The following is a 17,073-nucleotide window of genomic DNA, read 5'->3' as shown; positions in this document are numbered from 1 at the left end:
CATAAAATTCTGGGAAGTTCGGGTTGAGAGCAGGGGAAAAGCAAAAACCAAAGAAAATTTAGTCCTTGTTTTAATTGTATGATGACAGATTTTATGAATAAAAACCTAAATTTTTGTACTTTGTAATACTGAAGAAGGACAGATTTGCTGCATGTGATCTTCAATCATATGTGAACGTTATTGCCATTCTGTTTTCAGATTCACTGTATGAGTAGGCTGAGTTCTTCACTGGAGGTGCTGCATTACTCAGGGTTTTTTAAATTGTTGTTTTATTTGTATTTAATAATCTTTCTTTAATCTTAGCAGTTTCTTCTGGATTTCAAATGGGTTTCCTCTTTTGTTTTGAATTAATTTGTCCTTTTCATCTATTGACATGTATTATGCAAGATAATAGCTCCTTTTGGCATTCATTTTCTGTTCCTCTTCATTGACCTTGTATGGAATCTTAATCAAATTAAACCTATGTTTTTAGGTCTGTAAAATGATAATGCCACAGCTAGTTTGTAGAAGATCGTGAGATCCTCAGATACAATGTGTTATTGAAAGCAACTATGAAGTATTATGCAGCATCTGCCAGAGAGCAGATCTTTGAAATTTTATCATGCAAATAATTTCTGTAGTGCTCTTTTTCTGTATGAAAACTGTGTATTTTTGACTCTATTAAAATCAGTGTAAGGCTTTTAAATATCAATCAAGTTACACTCTCAGAAACAAAGCCCCCATGAAGTGTTCTCTTTTTGTTTCTGTGAGAAGGAGATAGAGTTACTGTTTCTGTCTGGTGTTCATGAAGCTTACCTATAGATCCAGGTCACAATCCGAGAGTCCAGCAAAACAGAAACATAGCTCATCAAGCTGAAGAGAAAAAAACTTTTAAAACCCCATCTCTTTTTCATCCATTAGCACGAGTAGTGAAGAGCTGGTATCCCCCTAGCTTTTTGGATGACTGGTCTGGTATTTTAATAAAGTTGGATGACATGAGGCTGGAAGGTCAGAGGTCACCAGGAGAGTTACTGCTTCCAGGAGATTCACAGATGCCAACTCCTGTCTGATTTTTTTAAAAAGACTTTATTTTGATACATTTAACAAGGAGTCCTTCTTTTCAAATGCTAGAGCCTAATGAGCACTGCTATGGACTGAATGTTTGTGTTCCTCCTGAATTGTGTTGAAATTTAACCTACAATTTGTTGGTATTAAGAGATGGGGCCTTTGGGGGTGACTAGGTCATGAGACCCTCATAAATGGGATTAGTACCTGAGGGAGCTTGCCCCCACCTCCTGCCATGTGAGAACACAGAAGGTGCCATCTGTGGAGAACAAGACCTCAGTAGATACTGAATCTGCTTACACCCTGATCTTGGACTTCACAGCCTTCAGAACTGTGAGCAGTAAATTTCTGTTGTTTACAAATTACCCAGTCTAAGGTATTTTGTTATAGCAGCCCAAACGGACTAAGTCAGGCACCTTACTTTTCAAGGATGTAAATCTCAGTGAAACAGATGAAGCACTGGAATCAATCATTGAGTGTCTTTTGATGATATTCTTGGCTAAATGATTCTGAAGCCAGTTTGTGCTGTTGTGCTTAGAGGGAAGAGAATGAATTTTGAAAATGAGACATTTCATGTATTAAAATGTACAATCAAAACAAGTGCTAAGGGATGCCTGTGCGTCATGAGAGTATAAGCTACATGGAACAGTTCATGTTGCTTGTCTTCATCATAACTAAGTTATCGCAGTGAGTCATTAGAGTCCCCAAGTTTCAAACACAATCAGCCTCAATCAGCCACATCCCTAGGGAGTTCCCTTCTCCCCACAAAGCTGAGAGAAAAATATTTTGAGAGGCTTCCATAAAAATGGAAAATTGCTGTGTTAGAGCAATTGTTCTCTCACATCTGGCATTCTGTGAGTGCCCAGTAAATACTAGTGGGAGAGAAGAAAACGACTAGGCAAGAGGTTATTTAATTTGTAGATGGACTTTCTAACTGAAAGTGTTGATGAACCATTTCTCATCTTCTTTATTTTCTGAGCAGCACCAAAGAAAGAAATGAAAAGAATTTGGCTATTGGCCTTGTATTTGTCTTGGACAACTATTGACCATCTATTATTCAAATGTATTATAACAGTTTTATTACTAGCATTTCAAGTTTAATATAAAAATTGCAAATCTGCTCACCACCCAAATTATAGTGCTACCAACCGCAGCCACAGAGAGCACCCAGTAAGCCTTAGATAAATTCAGTTGCACCAAGCCCTCAGCCTCCTTGAATTTCTAAATAGCAAACAGCTGTGCAGACAAAAATAGAATACAGCCAGCTTCCTGACCTTGTACATTATCAGAGGCCCAGATAGTTCACTGTATGGTTTGTATCACACCATTCTCTTCAACTGGTAGATAAATAGCATTTAAATCACTGCTTTCAAGGATGAGTGGAGGCGCAGTGAGCATCCAAATTACCTGGGAAGCTTTTCCAAAATATGCAGACTCAGGCCCCAAACTAGGAATTTCTTATTCAGTAAATCTGACTTGGGCCTCAGGAGTGTGTAATTGGGAGAAAATCCTCCATAGGATGTTCTCTGGACCACTGATTAAGACATTGCCTGCCCTCTTTTGCATCTATCTTGGGAGCATTAGTTGATTTTTTTTTATTTCAATAGATGTTTGGGGAACAGGTGTGTTTGGTTACATGGATAAGTTCATTAGTGGTTAGTGGCGATTTCTGAGATTTTGGTGTACCCATCACTTGAGCAGTGTACACTGTACCCAATGTGTAGTCTATTATCCCTAATCCTCCCTCCCACCCTTTCACCTGAGTCCCCAAAGTCCATTGTATCATGTTTCCTCATAGTTTAGCTCCCACTTATGAGTGAGAACATATGATGTTTGGTTTTTCATTCCTGAGGTACTTCACTAGGATAATGGTCTCCAATTCCATCCACGTTGCTGCAAATGCCATTATTTTGTTTCTTTTTATGGCTGAGTAGTATTCCGTGTGTGTGTGTGTGTGTGCATACATGTATACATATACATACATATATGTGTGTGTATATATACACACACATATATGCATATACATACACACATATATATGTTATTTTTATATATATATATATAAAACATTTTCTTTATCCACTTGATTGATGGGCATTTGGGCTGATTCCATGTTTTTGCAATTGTCAATTGTGTTGCCATAAACATGTGTGTGCAAGTGTCTTTTTCGTATAATGACTTCTTTTCCTCTGGGTCGATACCCAGTAGTAGGCTTGCTGGATCAAATGGTAGATCTGCTTTTAGTTCTTTAAGGTATCACCATACTGTTTTCTATAGTGGTTGTACTAGTTTACATTCCCACCAGCAAGTGTAAAAGTGTTCCCTTTTTACCACATCCATGCCAACATCTTTTTTTTTTTATTTTTTAAATTATGGCCGTCCTTGCAGGAGTAAGGTGGTATCGCACTGTGGGTTTGGTTTGCATTTAACTGATAATTAGTGATGTTGAGCATTTTTTCATACGTTTATTGGCCATTTGTATATCTTCTTTTGAGAATTGTCTATTCATGTCCTTAGCCCACTTTTTGATGGGATTATTTGTGTGTGTGTGTTGTTTTTTTTTTTTTTTTTTTGCTGATTTCTTTGAGTTCCTTATAGATTTTGGATATTATTCCTTTGTTGAATACATAGTTTGCAAAGATTTTCTCCCACTCTATGGGCTGTCTGTTTATTCTGCTGATTATTTCTTTTGCTGTGCAGAAGCTTTTTAGTTTAATTAAGTCCCATCTATTTATCTTTGTTTTCTGTTGCATTTGCTTTTGGGTTCTTGGTCATGAAGGCTTTCCCTAAACCAATTTCTAGAAGAGTTTTTCCAATGTTATCTTCTAGAATTTTTATGGTTTCAGGTCTTCTATTAAGTCTTTGATTCATCCTGAGTTGATTTGCATATAGGGTGAGAGCTGATGATCCAGTTTCATTCTTCTACCTGTAGCTTGCCAATTATCCCAGCACCATTTGTTGAATAGGGTGTCCTATCCCCACTTTATGTTTTTATTTGCTTTGTCAAAGATCAGTTGGCTGTAAGTATTTGGGTTTACTTCTGGGTTCTCTATTGTGTTGGTCTACGTGCCTATTTTTATACCAGTAACATGCTGTTTTGGTGACTGTAGCCTTATAGTATAGTTTGAAGTTGGGTAAAGTGACGCCTCTAGATTTGTTCTTTTTGCTTAGTCTTGCTTTGGCTATGTGGGCTCTTTTTGGGTTCCATAGGAATTTTAGGGTTTTTTTTTCTAGTTCTGTGAAAAATGATGATGGTATTTTGATGGGAATTGCATTGAATTTGTAGATTGCTTTTGTCAGTATGGTCATTTTCACAATATTGATTCTACCCATGTATGAGCATGGAATGTGTTTCCATTTGTTTGTGTCATCTATAATTTCTTTCAGCAGTGTTTTGTAGTTTTCCTTGTAGAGGTCTCTCACTTCCTATACACATTTCTAAGTTTTTGTTTTCTTTCAGCTATTGTAAAAGGGATTGATTTCTTGATTTGATTCTCCGCTTGGTTGCTGTTGGTGTATAGCAGCACTAGTGATTTGTATACATTCATTTTGTATCCTGAAACTTTACTGAATTCATTTATCAGATCTAGGAGCTTTTTGGATGAGTCTTCAGGGTTTTCTAGGTATACAATTATATCATCACGAACAGTGACAGTTTGACTTCCTCTTTCTGATTTGGATGCCCTTTCTTTCTTTCTCTTGTCTGATTGCTCTGGCTAGGACTTCTAGTACTATGTTGAATAGAAGTGGTGAAAGTGGGCATCCCCCTTGTCTTGCTCCAGTTCTCAGTGGGAATGCTTTCAGCTTTTCTCTGTTCAGTATATTGTTGGCTGTGGGTTTGTCATAGATGGCTTTTACTAACTTAAGGTATGTCCCTTCTATGCCGATTTTCCTGAGGGTTTTAATCATAAAGGGATGCTGGATTTTGTCAAGTCCCTTTTCTGTATCTCTTGAGATGATCAAGGGATTTTTGTTTTCAATCCTGTTTATGTGGGGTGTCACATTTATTGACTTGGGTATGTTAAACCATCTCTGCATCCCTGGTATGAAACCCACTTGATCATGGGTGGATTATCTTTTTGATATGCTGTTGGATTTGGTTAGCTAGTATTTTGTTGAGGATTTTTGCATCTATGTTCATCAGGGATATTGGCCTGTAGTTTTCTTTTTTGGTTGTTATGTTCTTTCCTGTTTTTGGTATTAGGGTGATACTGGTTTTAAAGAATGCTTTAGGGTGGATTCCCTCTTTCTCTATCTTTTGGAATAGTTTCAATAGGATGGATACCATTTCTTCTTTGAATGTCTGATAGAATTCAGCTGCAGGTTGATTTTTCATTAGTGTAAAGCACCAGACCTAAAAGATGATTTCCAGTGACAAATATTCTTGTCAAAATTAATGACAGACTCATTCAAACCTAGGCAGTGGAGAAGAAATGTTAATTGTCTCTTTGATCACCAAAGATGTGGACTTTATTACTCTTTCCTCTGCAATAAACAAGGAAACTTCCATAGCAATGAGCTTGGAACTGTTTGCACATTGTGAAATGCCAGCACCCTGAGGGATCTTAACGATTGGATAGTCCAGTTTTCATTTTAGAAATGAGGAATCAAGTACCTATGGAGAGTTTTGTTAAGGTCACACCAAGATTTAGGGCATGGGGCAAGGTTCATGTCTCCTAATTCCTGGTCCCATGCTCTTTGTCTGAACCTCCCTCTCTATGGCCATGTTCACTTTAAAAGGGAAAATTCACAGAATTCTCTAAATGAGACCAAAGAAAAGAAAGCCTATTCTCCGTAAAAATCTGTTACATAGCAAGTCTCCATGGATGATAACAATGACAGGTTCCTGTCATGTCTGTCTCTGCGACAATTCAAATCATAGTAAGAAATGGAAAATACACTTTAGTTACTTCATCTGTGTATTTATTCTTAAAAATGAAATATTTCATATTCACAGATCTGAAGTATTTTTCACTTTAAAAAATGTTTGTGGCACATATGAATGTCCTCAAGTTTACGTTCACTGGGTCATGTCTGAATGAAACTGACACTGGGCTTTGGGGAAAATGAGACTTCATGTGGAAAAGTTACAATATTTATACCAAATATAACTGGAAGGTGGTATAGTGCTAACTATGTTTCCAAATTTGATTTTATATCTAGGATGACTCTAAGTTTTAGCTCTTTGGTGACAACAGGACAGCAGCTTCTGTTAGGGATATATTCTGATTTTAATCACTGGCTGCTTCATATTGACCACCAACAATGAATTCTGTCTTGTTCCTTCAGTCAGCTGATATTTCAGGAGGGTTCTAGTATGTTGCAAACTCTGGTCTAGGTTCAGAAGAGATGCTCATAAATATTGTGTGGTATGGGCTTAAGTTACCCTATCAGGAGTCTAAAGGTAGCTCATTACTCCCTTCATAATCCAGCTAGGTTGTCCTGAAGAGTTGCTGCTTTATGCCTCTAACAAATCAAACTTGGAAGAGAATTGCTTATTTGTTTGTGAGTATATTTCTCAGTGACAGCTGTTCTTATAAGGCCTTGGGAGCTGCTATTAATTTTGAGTAGTCAGAAATGCTTCTATCTAGTCAGATGTGAGAATTATGGAGCCTCTGATGAGTTTTTATTATTTGCATTTCTCAAAAGCTACAATGGCCTAAATTTACAGTCACAAACCTTTAGGGTGCAGATGTTTCAAAAGCTGCTAGTTACCATGTAGGTGGGTCTACTTGCAAAAGACAGGTTATAGCAGATTTGACCAATTCGAGTGCTATGTTGTATTTTTTCTTCTAATCTTTAAAAATTGGGAAAAAGTTAGATAGCCAAATATCACAGGAGTAAAGAAAATGACTAGTAAATGAGGAATGACAACAAAGTACACTTTTATCAGGTGTTAACAGAAGTCAAATGTTTTCCTTTTATTAGTAAAGACTCCACAACTTTATTAGTTCTGAATTTCCTTTCAGTGATTTATAACCCAGTTTTAGCTGCTCAGTTGTTAAAAATCATAAAAGATAGGCAAGGCTTTTTATTACCCGTTTTAATTTCTTTTCTATATTTTAGGGCTGCCATTATTTATATCCAAAGTAATAGCGATGCCATTTATCAAAATGGCTTATGCTGTCTGTTGCCTCCAAGACCACCTGCACTTAATAAAGGGTCTGGCTCGACTAAAATGTGAACTTTGCCAAGAGAAAAGGCTTTCAAAAACAGGAAACTTTTCCATTACATTTTTCCATTACATGTCTTCTTGATGGCAGCAGACTGGCTGACCTATCTTATTATAATGTAATAAACATTGAAGTCAGGATTTGAGCCTGATAACTCTTAGAAGAAAATTGGGCTGTGTCAGTTCACTGGGAATCAGAAAGAGAAAAATCAACTTGTAGATGAAAATTTCACTCTGAGATAAATATTACAATATCAGCAGAGAGAATGCTGACTGTATTTCTAATATGCATACATATACATACAGCTAGCTAACCTGCTAGATGGATGATACTCAATGCTTTCATAATTCCCAACCCTGGTATTCATGAATAATTATAAAATAATTTATATTATAAAATAGCTTATAAGATTTAAGTAAATACTAATTGTCTTAGCTTACTCTTTTGAGAATTCTTCATATAGATCTATTTTTCAACCAAAAATTTAGAGGCTTGTTGGTTGAACATACAAAATAAAGCTAATTACTTGGGTTTTTAGACTTCACAAGCACTGAAGAAGGGAAAGACAAATTTCATTGGAAATCGGTAGGCCTCAAATTATTGATTTCATTTTTTAATGGCTTTTATTTCAGTTCTTTTGTCTTTTGAATATATTTTATTCACCAAATTGCAAAACAAGCTTGCCATTATGCTTTTCTTAGGCCTAAGAAATACGCTATTGTAATCCTCATTTGTTTGTTTCCTGTGTTTTACTCTACGTAACCAAATTTTATAATGAAACAAAGTAGGCCATAGGGCTGTTGTTAAACTCTCCTTCAGCATTCTCTAGGCCTATCATATCTGTCACAAATATCCAATTTATTTGACCTTAGTCATCATTTCTAACTTTAATACACAGTTTTCCCATAAGAGCTCAAATATCTTTGCATTGTTTCCCACTCCTGCTGTAAGGATAATAGCTATAACAGGAAAAGATGACATTTTAAGGGTTTTCTCATGAATACTGCATTTCTGTTTGTGTCTGTCCTTTTTCTGTTCTACAACCTCTTGAAAAAGTAATATGTTTCATTATTGTATCAGGCCTCATTTTCCTTCTGCACATCTGAGCCTTACTTCAAATGAGAATACTGTGATTTCATAGGAAGTAAGATACCTTCCTCAAAAGCAGTATAGCCAAGATAATAGGTAAAATATCTCTATGGTATCTAAAGTGTTACTTCTAACGCTGTGTAGGGAGATTTTAATCATCAGCATCTGAGTTATAGAATTTCAGAAATGAAATGAAACTTAAACATCTTGGTTCAATTTCTTCATTTTCACGATGATGAAACTAGGAACTAGAGAAGTTTTTATACATTGCTCCAGATTATACAACCAGCTATTTGCTAAGCTGAGACTTGAAATCCAGTTGCCCCAAATCTTAGGTTATTAAAAGAAAAAGACATATGGTGTTAATTTAACTCTTCCATTAAATTTGTAAAAAGAATAATCATTTTTTACTGTTTCTATAAAAATGATGCATGTTCATTTATGAAAATTTTACATAATACAAGGAAATATAAGAAAAAAAGCAACAGATTATCCCAAAATGATTCTATAAATCTGATTAATGTTACCATTTAATGAACATTATTTTAAGTATCTAAATGAATAGGCACAGATAAGAGGATGGAGATGTAGATTGACAAAAAAGAAATTAAAATCGAAGAATAGGGAAAAGAGTGAAATAACTTTACGACATTGTGTTTATTCTAGATATGCTATTTTTAAGTATAAACATTACATTTAATTTTACTTGAACAGAAGTGAAAGAAAATGAAAACTGAAGAAATTGCTGAACTTCAAATTAAATTTTCTTCACCACATGATATATTGTCTCTAAAATATATGTGACTTTAAGATTATTTTTAAAATTGAAATGTTAAGGTCACTAGTTTTCAAATGATGTGTTTCCATTTTATAAATTACCAATTGGCTCTTCTAACAGAGATAAAATTAACTTTATTTTCTCCCACCTCCCAATTTTTTTAAGTTATATTCTGAGATCTTTACATTGTGCTATCTTGTGGTTGGATATTTTAGGTCATTCAGTATGTTTTTGAAAGATGCACCTTGATGTGTTTTATCTGAGTTCTTATCTGCTTAAGAATGTGTATTGTGGCACTTGAAAGACCCTTTGGTTAGATATAAACTTTTTGGGTCACATTTCTTTTATCACATTTTATTTTGTGTTGTTATTTTCTCTGCTCTGTGTGCTGCGTGCTAATCTGTTTTTATTGTGCTTGTTCTGCACTTGTTCCTTCTACTGGGGCTTTAATTCCCATCGTGTTTTTGTTTCTTCCACCTCTTTCTTAAGTCCTGCTGGCTCACATTTTTTTGTGGAAGGAAGGAGGGTGCAGAGGCACTGATTTTTTTTAAGTTTTTTTTTTCATTTGAGAATAGCTTTAGACTGTGTTTTTGCCTTTTAATTTGCCTTGTAATATTTTGTTGAAAGCTAGACATGATATATTGGGTAAAAGGAATTGAGGTAGATTGATTTTTAGTGTGAGGTTTTATGTTTATCTGGCTAAGATATAGGCTAAGTTTATTGGTTGATGTAGATGTGGTGTCAGAGGCTAAAATTTCCTCTAGTGCCCTTGTTTTTGTCTTCCATTGTTGTCTTTGGACTTTCCTGGAGTCTTTTAAAATAGGGTCTGAGGCTTACAGTTCTTTCAGCTGTAATCCCTGTTACGCAGCAGCCTCATGATGTGATGTTAAGGTATGGTAAGAGGAAGCCTTTTATAGTCCTAGGGTAGTTTTCAGTCTTTTCATGAGCCTGCGTTGAGTGTTTCACTTAGCCCTGGTCGGTTAGGCTCTGGTAAAACCTAAGGTGGTTAGGTTCTGGTAAAACACTTTCTCTTAAGAGCAAGCCTTGTGAAGGAGAACAGAGAGCTCTGGGAATATTTAAAAATGGTTACTTTTTCCTTCCCCTGCTCGATCCCCCAATGTCACAGTGAGAACACATCATTTGAAAACTAGAATCCAACTTCACAGTGAGAACCTGGTGGGGCTCCTGTAAGTAAAACTCTCGAAAGTGTGGAGACCTTCCTCAAGACTGGCCCCCCTCAGAGATTTTAACAATCTCGCTAGACTATATTTGAGCCTCCAGAGATTCTGGAATTACAGTTTATAGTGTTTCTGCCAATACTGGCTCTAGCAGCAGGCCTCAGTGCCAGGCTGAGTAATGATTCTCTGTGTCCACCTGTCTGTCTCTGCAGTCTGAGGGCAGTAGTTTGCCCTGTGATCTCACTTCTCCACTGGATCTAAGAAGAGTTGTTGATCTTCATTTATTTTTCAACTTTTTTCTTGTCATGAGAACAGGAGTAACTTTTCAGCTCCTCATGTGTAGGATCAGAAACCAGAAGTCCTATTTTAGAGTACTTTTAGATTTATAGAAAAAAATCTGAAGATAGTACAGAGTTCTCATATACCATACTCAGTTTCCCCTAGTATTAACATCTGCCATTAGTATAGTACATTTGTCATAACTAGTGAACCAATACTGGTACATTATTATTAACTAATGTCTATACTTTATTGATATTTTCTTAGTTTTTACCTAATGGCCTTTTTCTGTTCCAAGATCCCACCCAGGACACCCCATTATATTTAGTCATTATGTCTCCATAGGCCCCTCTTCACTGTAAAAGTTTCTTGTACTTGCCTTGTTTTCAGTGACCTTGACACTCTTGAGGAAGACTTGTTATGCATTTTTGGGAGGGAGACCACAGAGGTAAAAATGCCATTTTTTTTATTTATTATTATTATTATTATTATTATACTTTAGGCTCTATGGTACATGTGTGCAACGTGCAGGTAAGTTACATATGTATACATGTGCCATGCTGGTGCGCTGCACCCACCAACTCGTCATCTAGCATTAGGTATATCTCCCAATGCTATCCCTCCCCACTCCCCCCACCCCACAACAGTCCCCGAAGTGTGATGTTCCCCTTCCTGTGTCCATGTGTTCTCATTGTTCAATTCCCACCTATGAGTGAGAATATGCGGTGTTTGGTTTTTTGTTCTTGCGATAGTTTACTGAGAATGATGATTATCATATCATCTCAAGGATATATACTATCAGTATGACTTACCACTGTTGATACTTGACCACGTGGCTGAAGTTTCTCTACTGTAGAGTTGCTTGTTTTTCTTCCTTTCCACTCTGTATTATTTGGAAGGAAGTTACTATGCATAGCACACATTTCAGGAGTGGGGAAATAATGGGCTACTTTCTTGAGGGTAAAACATCTACATAAATTATTTGGAATTATTCTGAAGTGATAGTTGAGTTACCCATTTATTTATTTAATTCTGTCATTCTATTTTGGGTTACCCACCAATACTTTATTTTATTTTTCAAAGTGAATCTGAATCCCCCATTTATTTATTTATTCAATTATTCTATTTTGGGTTATCCACCAATACTTTTTCTTTCTAATTTTCTTTTTCAAATTGTCTCAGCTTTGGCCACTGGGAGCTCTTTCACTTGATGTCTGTGTTCCTTTGAGACACTGCGTCTTGTGTTTTTGTTTTCAAGCACTTCGTGCTTTCTGGCGCCACAGGCTGCTTCAGGCTCATCGTGTATATTCCCTGCCCCATCCTGGAATCAGCCGTTTCTCCAAGAACTGGCTCGCTTTGCTTCCTCTTTTTTACCCTTATTTTCTCTTCTTTCAATGTGTGTATTATTTACTTCTTTGGGCTCTATTTAGAGATGGATTTTGTGGTTCCTACGTGACTATTAATTCTCTGAATTCCTCCTGGGTAGCTTTGGCTGATCCCACTTACGGTGTATCCTCTTGAGCTGCCTTTTGCTTATGTTTGATTCAATGGCACCTCACCTCACCCTTTTTAAACATAGTTTCAGTTTTGCTTCCTTCTAATTATTTCTCATCTTTAAGGGAAGTGTTCTAATTGTTGTGGGAAAACACCAGTGCTTTGTGGGAGCAAGGAGGGGCAGAAGCTGGGGAGGAGGAGGGCAGCTATGGCATGCGCAGACCACTTAGAATTGTCCTGAAACGGTTTTCACCAATTTTTTCCTTCACTTTGAGACACGTCTTCTCTTGTTTTCTGGTTCATGGGGGCTGTGGAGTTGCTGGCTGTGGGCGATAAAGCCAAACGCTTGCTCTCTGGCGTTTCCTGCCTCTGTCGCTGGAGACAGGGACTTCCCCAGGCCCCTCCTCTCACAGCCCCTGCTCACCTTCCTCTTTGAGTGGAATTGCACCCTGATCTTTTTCTCATCCCCATATTTAGCATGGGCAGAATGCAGGTGAGGGTGAGGGTGGTTCTAGGCCACCCTTGTCTCCCGTCATCTCTTCTCTCTGTGGTGGTCTTCTGGATGCTGCTGCCTGGCCAATAGTTTGAGCTGTGGCGGTTTCCCACTTCAGAGACAGTGTTGGCGGTGGTAGCGGTGTTTTGAAGAAGGTGAGAGGAACAAATCAAGTCGTTGCTCCACCATCTTTAACCAGAATGGTTTCACCAATTTTTATGGTTTACAGAAAGATTATTTTTGGTGCAGTCACGCTTTTCAACATGAGACTCTCTCCAAAGAAGTTATAAGGGGAAATGATAATGCTTGTTCTTTACGAAAATGAAATCTTAGAGAAAGAAAGAAATTCTTTTTCCTCCATTACTGAATCCCAAGTGTCTTGAACATTTTTATGTAATTCAGAAATACTTACCTGAGATGCTTTAGAATGTAGTTGTCGAGAGGAATATATAGAACTTCAGGAACTTTAATTTCTTGAAATATAGGACACTGTATCTCCTTTGTCAGAGGCTACAGAGGAAATCCAAGAGGAGTCTCTCCACCTACAGATTGTCATTCACTGTTCCTGACAGTACTTCCCATGAAAATCAAAACTAGAATATCTGTTTTATTAGAAAAATGAGGCAATAAAAATGAAAATGTGTAAATATAAACTACTTGAGAGGGAATGAAAATGTTCAGATAATATTTCTGATTTAATTTTAAACTTTTTAACATGAGAAATCAGATAAAAGATGTTGGTGTGTGGGGGACATGAGTAGAGAGGTCAGGGACAATTTAGAATCACGTCTTCTCTGAACCTCTCTTGTACTCTTAATTTGTTGGAAGTGTTACATTTCAGAAAACAGCACTTTCAGCAAAATGGAAAAGGTTTTTTGGTGTTGGGTTGTTTTCTTTGGTCTTCCAGGCACAGTTATTTGTCCTGACCAGTGACTCTTTTGATCTTGGTAAATTGTCCATTTTTTAAAACTATTTAGGCAGTTTAAATCATTTACACTTCAGAAATGAAACCTACAGAGAATTGCTTTTGTTGATCTGTTTTGAAATAAATGAGGCAGTAGCTTTGCACTTGTGGAGAGAAAAGAGTCCAGCCCTCTTCTGCACTCTGGCCATCTAACCTGTGGCAAGAGGTTTAGCTATATTATTATTTTAGGAATGAAGTGGTAATTCCTGTCCCTGCTCCCCACCTTCTTCATTCCAGTCATTCAGCAGGTCAGCATCAGGGCCCTCATTTTTCAGAGACTCCTTTATTTGAGCTGAGGAAGCCCATCCAAGTAAAGACGATGCTCTTTTTTTCTTTTTGGAAGATGAACTTAGGAAAGTGACTATAATATCTTCTATGTCTGCTATTATTGTTCTCCAAATGTCCTCCTGTGCCACCTGCCCTGCTATCCCAACGCTTTCACTATTTTAATGTAGTATGTTTTAAAATATAAGATACTTCTAGTTTTTGTTTTACTTTTGAGTGCCTTAAGAAAAATATTATTTTGAAATGGATTGGCTTAGGTATAGCTGTTCAGCAACCATCAAATGAGATACTTTTACTTGGCAGATAACGCAGCTGATGGAAAATGAAGCGACCCTAGCAGTCACTTAAGTGTCGAAGTTTTATGCAGGATTTAGATAGATGAAATTGCTGATATTCAACAATTTTTAACTTACAGAACTGGCAATTTCATCTTGTCCAACCTGAGCTTATAGATAGCAAGGCGTAAGTGGCACGGTTAGGATTCTCTAAAGAGGAGACATGGAGGTGGTTTCCACTATATCAGAGGGAAGGGACTCACTCACGTTGCAGTTGAAGCTGTTTCTGATGGAAACATCATTATATTAATGGGGCATGTTTTTCCTATACTTTACATTATGGCTTTGGCTTTCTTCTTCAGCTTGTTCATGTCCCAGCCCCACCTATAGGACCTGGGCCCATTAGCTCACATTTCTATCATGAGCCACATTGAAACTTTTGCAGCTGTTCCTTTTCTCCATCCTACCCATACTTTATTGTAAGGATAGCTACCATTATTCTTAGTTTTTACTTGGAGAGGGGTAAGATGATAGTTGCTAACTAACTTTGTATGTCCTGGAATGGACTTCTGGGGAGCTCCAGCCCCATCCTGCTTCCTGCTGTTCTCCACTGCTCTGCTGACCCTGGGCAAGGGTACAGGTCCTCAGCAGGGTCCCGTGACAACTCTTGTTGGAACTGTTGATGACTGCCTTGGAGTGGTATGTTCATGTTTCTGGTTACATACACTTAGGAGGAATCACTCTTTTTCATCTTTACCCTAGATCCCCAAAGACTTTGCAACAGTATCTTTCATGCACTTGCAGATGCCCCTTACAGCTTTATCCCGAGAGGCCTGGAGTCAGTCCTGACTTTGCCCCCATGACTCTGAGCCTTTCCAAGTCACTTAGCTCTGGGCTTGGGTGTCTTCAATACTAAAGTCAGACAGTTAGTTGAGTATCATGGTCCTGTGATTATAGGCCTGAAAGTCACTTAGAATTGGCCTTTTCCTCCTAAAATCTGAACAACAGTGTTGCACATAATTTACATATAGTTATTTCACAGGCTGAATATTAATAGCACAGAATGCTTGCCTCCATCTGGGTCTGGAGAGGGAACGCCACTGTTGACTAGGAGGAGATGCGAATGCTTGCTCCCTCCCCGCTTCCACTGCCTAAAGTCCTTTTATTGCATGATTTCTGATTGAGCATGTGAGTGTGACTATAAATTTCCCCTGACAGAAACCACATCACCTCATCAGCCACATAAGAAAATGACAAAACAACCAACTGTGAAAGCATGCTTGCCAAGCTTTCAGCACCACAGCATCGGGGGAAGCAGGAGGCACGTTTGTACTGGAGGAGATGGAAGCTGGAGGGAGACAGAAGATGAGCTCTGCTTGTACCTGTCTTCTCTGAGCTGCAACATGGGGGGAGTGTGTTTGTGCCAGTGAGGCCAGGTTCCGGAAAACCCTCTGCTCCTTGAAACGTTGTCACTACGGCTTCCCAGTGGATGCAGAGAGGCCACAAGGGAATGTGGGCGTGCCACTTGCTCAGTCATTACCAGATCTCTGACAGCTATTAATATAGCTAAAATCCAGTCACTAAATCTTCACGGAATCCTTTTAAAGTTTGGTTTCATTTTCTATGGTTTTATTTCAGCAGAGAATACTCGGGCTCAGAGAAACATAGCTAGTAAGCTGGTTAGTGGTCAAGCCAAGATTCAGACTGGGTCTGTCTGCCTCCGTGCCCATGGTCTTTCACTTTACCTTGAACTGATTTTAAAGTTGGATGTCAGCCAACTAAACACTGGTGAGAAACAGAGATGGGGAAACCCATCCCTTGGTGTTACCTTCAACTCACTCCAAGGTTTCTCTGCTTTGGTAGAAAGAACACTAGGGGGAATGAGACAAACATCTGCCCAACTTCAATCAACTTTTAAGACAGGCTATAAAGTCATCAAAGACACCTTTAAGAGAGTGAAAATGGAGAATTATTCTTACTTAAGGAAAAGGCAGACAACGAATTTAAAAATGGACAAAAGAGTTGAACAGACACTTCCTAAAAATGACTAACCAGACGTCAATGAGCAGGTGAAGAGATGTTTGACAACATCAGTTATCAGAGAAATGCAAATATGAACCACAGTAAGCATGACCCATCAGCATTGCTAAGAAGGATGACCACAGTACCAAGTGCTGGTGAAGATCTGGAGCAACCACATCACTCAGTCACTTCTGATAGGAGTGTCAGTTACTAAAACTGTTTTGGAAACCATTTGATAGTTTCAAATACAGCTGAACACACACACACTCTATAACCCAGCATTTCCAACACGTAAGAGTATGACCATCAGAAATATGTACATATGTTTATCAGAAGATCTACAGGAAAGTGATCATAGCAGCACAATTCTAGTAACCAAAAACTGGAAACTAACAAAAAGCCCAACAGCAAGATAATGAACAAATACATTATTGAATGTTCACGTGGTAGAATACTGTATCACAATGAAAATGAGCAAACTATTGCTATGCATAACAACATGGTTGGATCTCACAAACATGATGCTGAACAAAAGGAGGTAGACACAAAAGAGTTCATACTGTATGACATCTTTTGCATGAAGTTCAAAAGTAGGAAAAACCAAGCAATGCTATTGTCATAGTGTCAGGCCGGCATTAACTTTTGTAGGGGTGAGAGGGAGTGCCTGGAAGGGAGCAAGGGCAGTTCTGGGGGTGCTGGCAGTGTTCTGTTTCTTGATCCGAGTGCTGGTTACACAGTGTGTTCAGATTTTGAAAATACATCCGGTTCTTCCCTTGCGATATGTGCACTTTTCTGCATGTATATTATACTTTAATACTATGTTTTAAAAGTATTATATATACAGATGCTAGTCTTTAATTTTTGACTACCACTGTGGCAATATAAATTTAAATCAACTTAGTGATTTGCATAGGCATAAAGTTATTTGCATAGGCATAAAATTGGAATTTTGTGACATATTGTGCCCTACATTGTGGGAGAAATGCTCATTTTTTCTTG

At 37.8% G+C, this 17,073-nt stretch overlaps 1 protein-coding gene across 7 annotated transcripts in view; it reads left to right on the top strand.

Annotated features, from left to right (window-relative positions):
• Positions 1-17,073, top strand: part of KIF16B (kinesin family member 16B) — a 299,987-nt gene that overhangs the window by 242,105 nt on the left and 40,809 nt on the right. The window lies entirely within an intron of this gene.

Source organism: Pongo abelii, chromosome 21 (assembly GCF_028885655.2).
Source record: "Pongo abelii isolate AG06213 chromosome 21, NHGRI_mPonAbe1-v2.0_pri, whole genome shotgun sequence".
In the NCBI taxonomy this organism is placed as follows: Eukaryota; Metazoa; Chordata; class Mammalia; order Primates; family Hominidae; genus Pongo; species Pongo abelii.
Note: the sequence above shows the minus strand (reverse complement) of the source record. Positions and strands in the feature narration are given on the sequence as shown.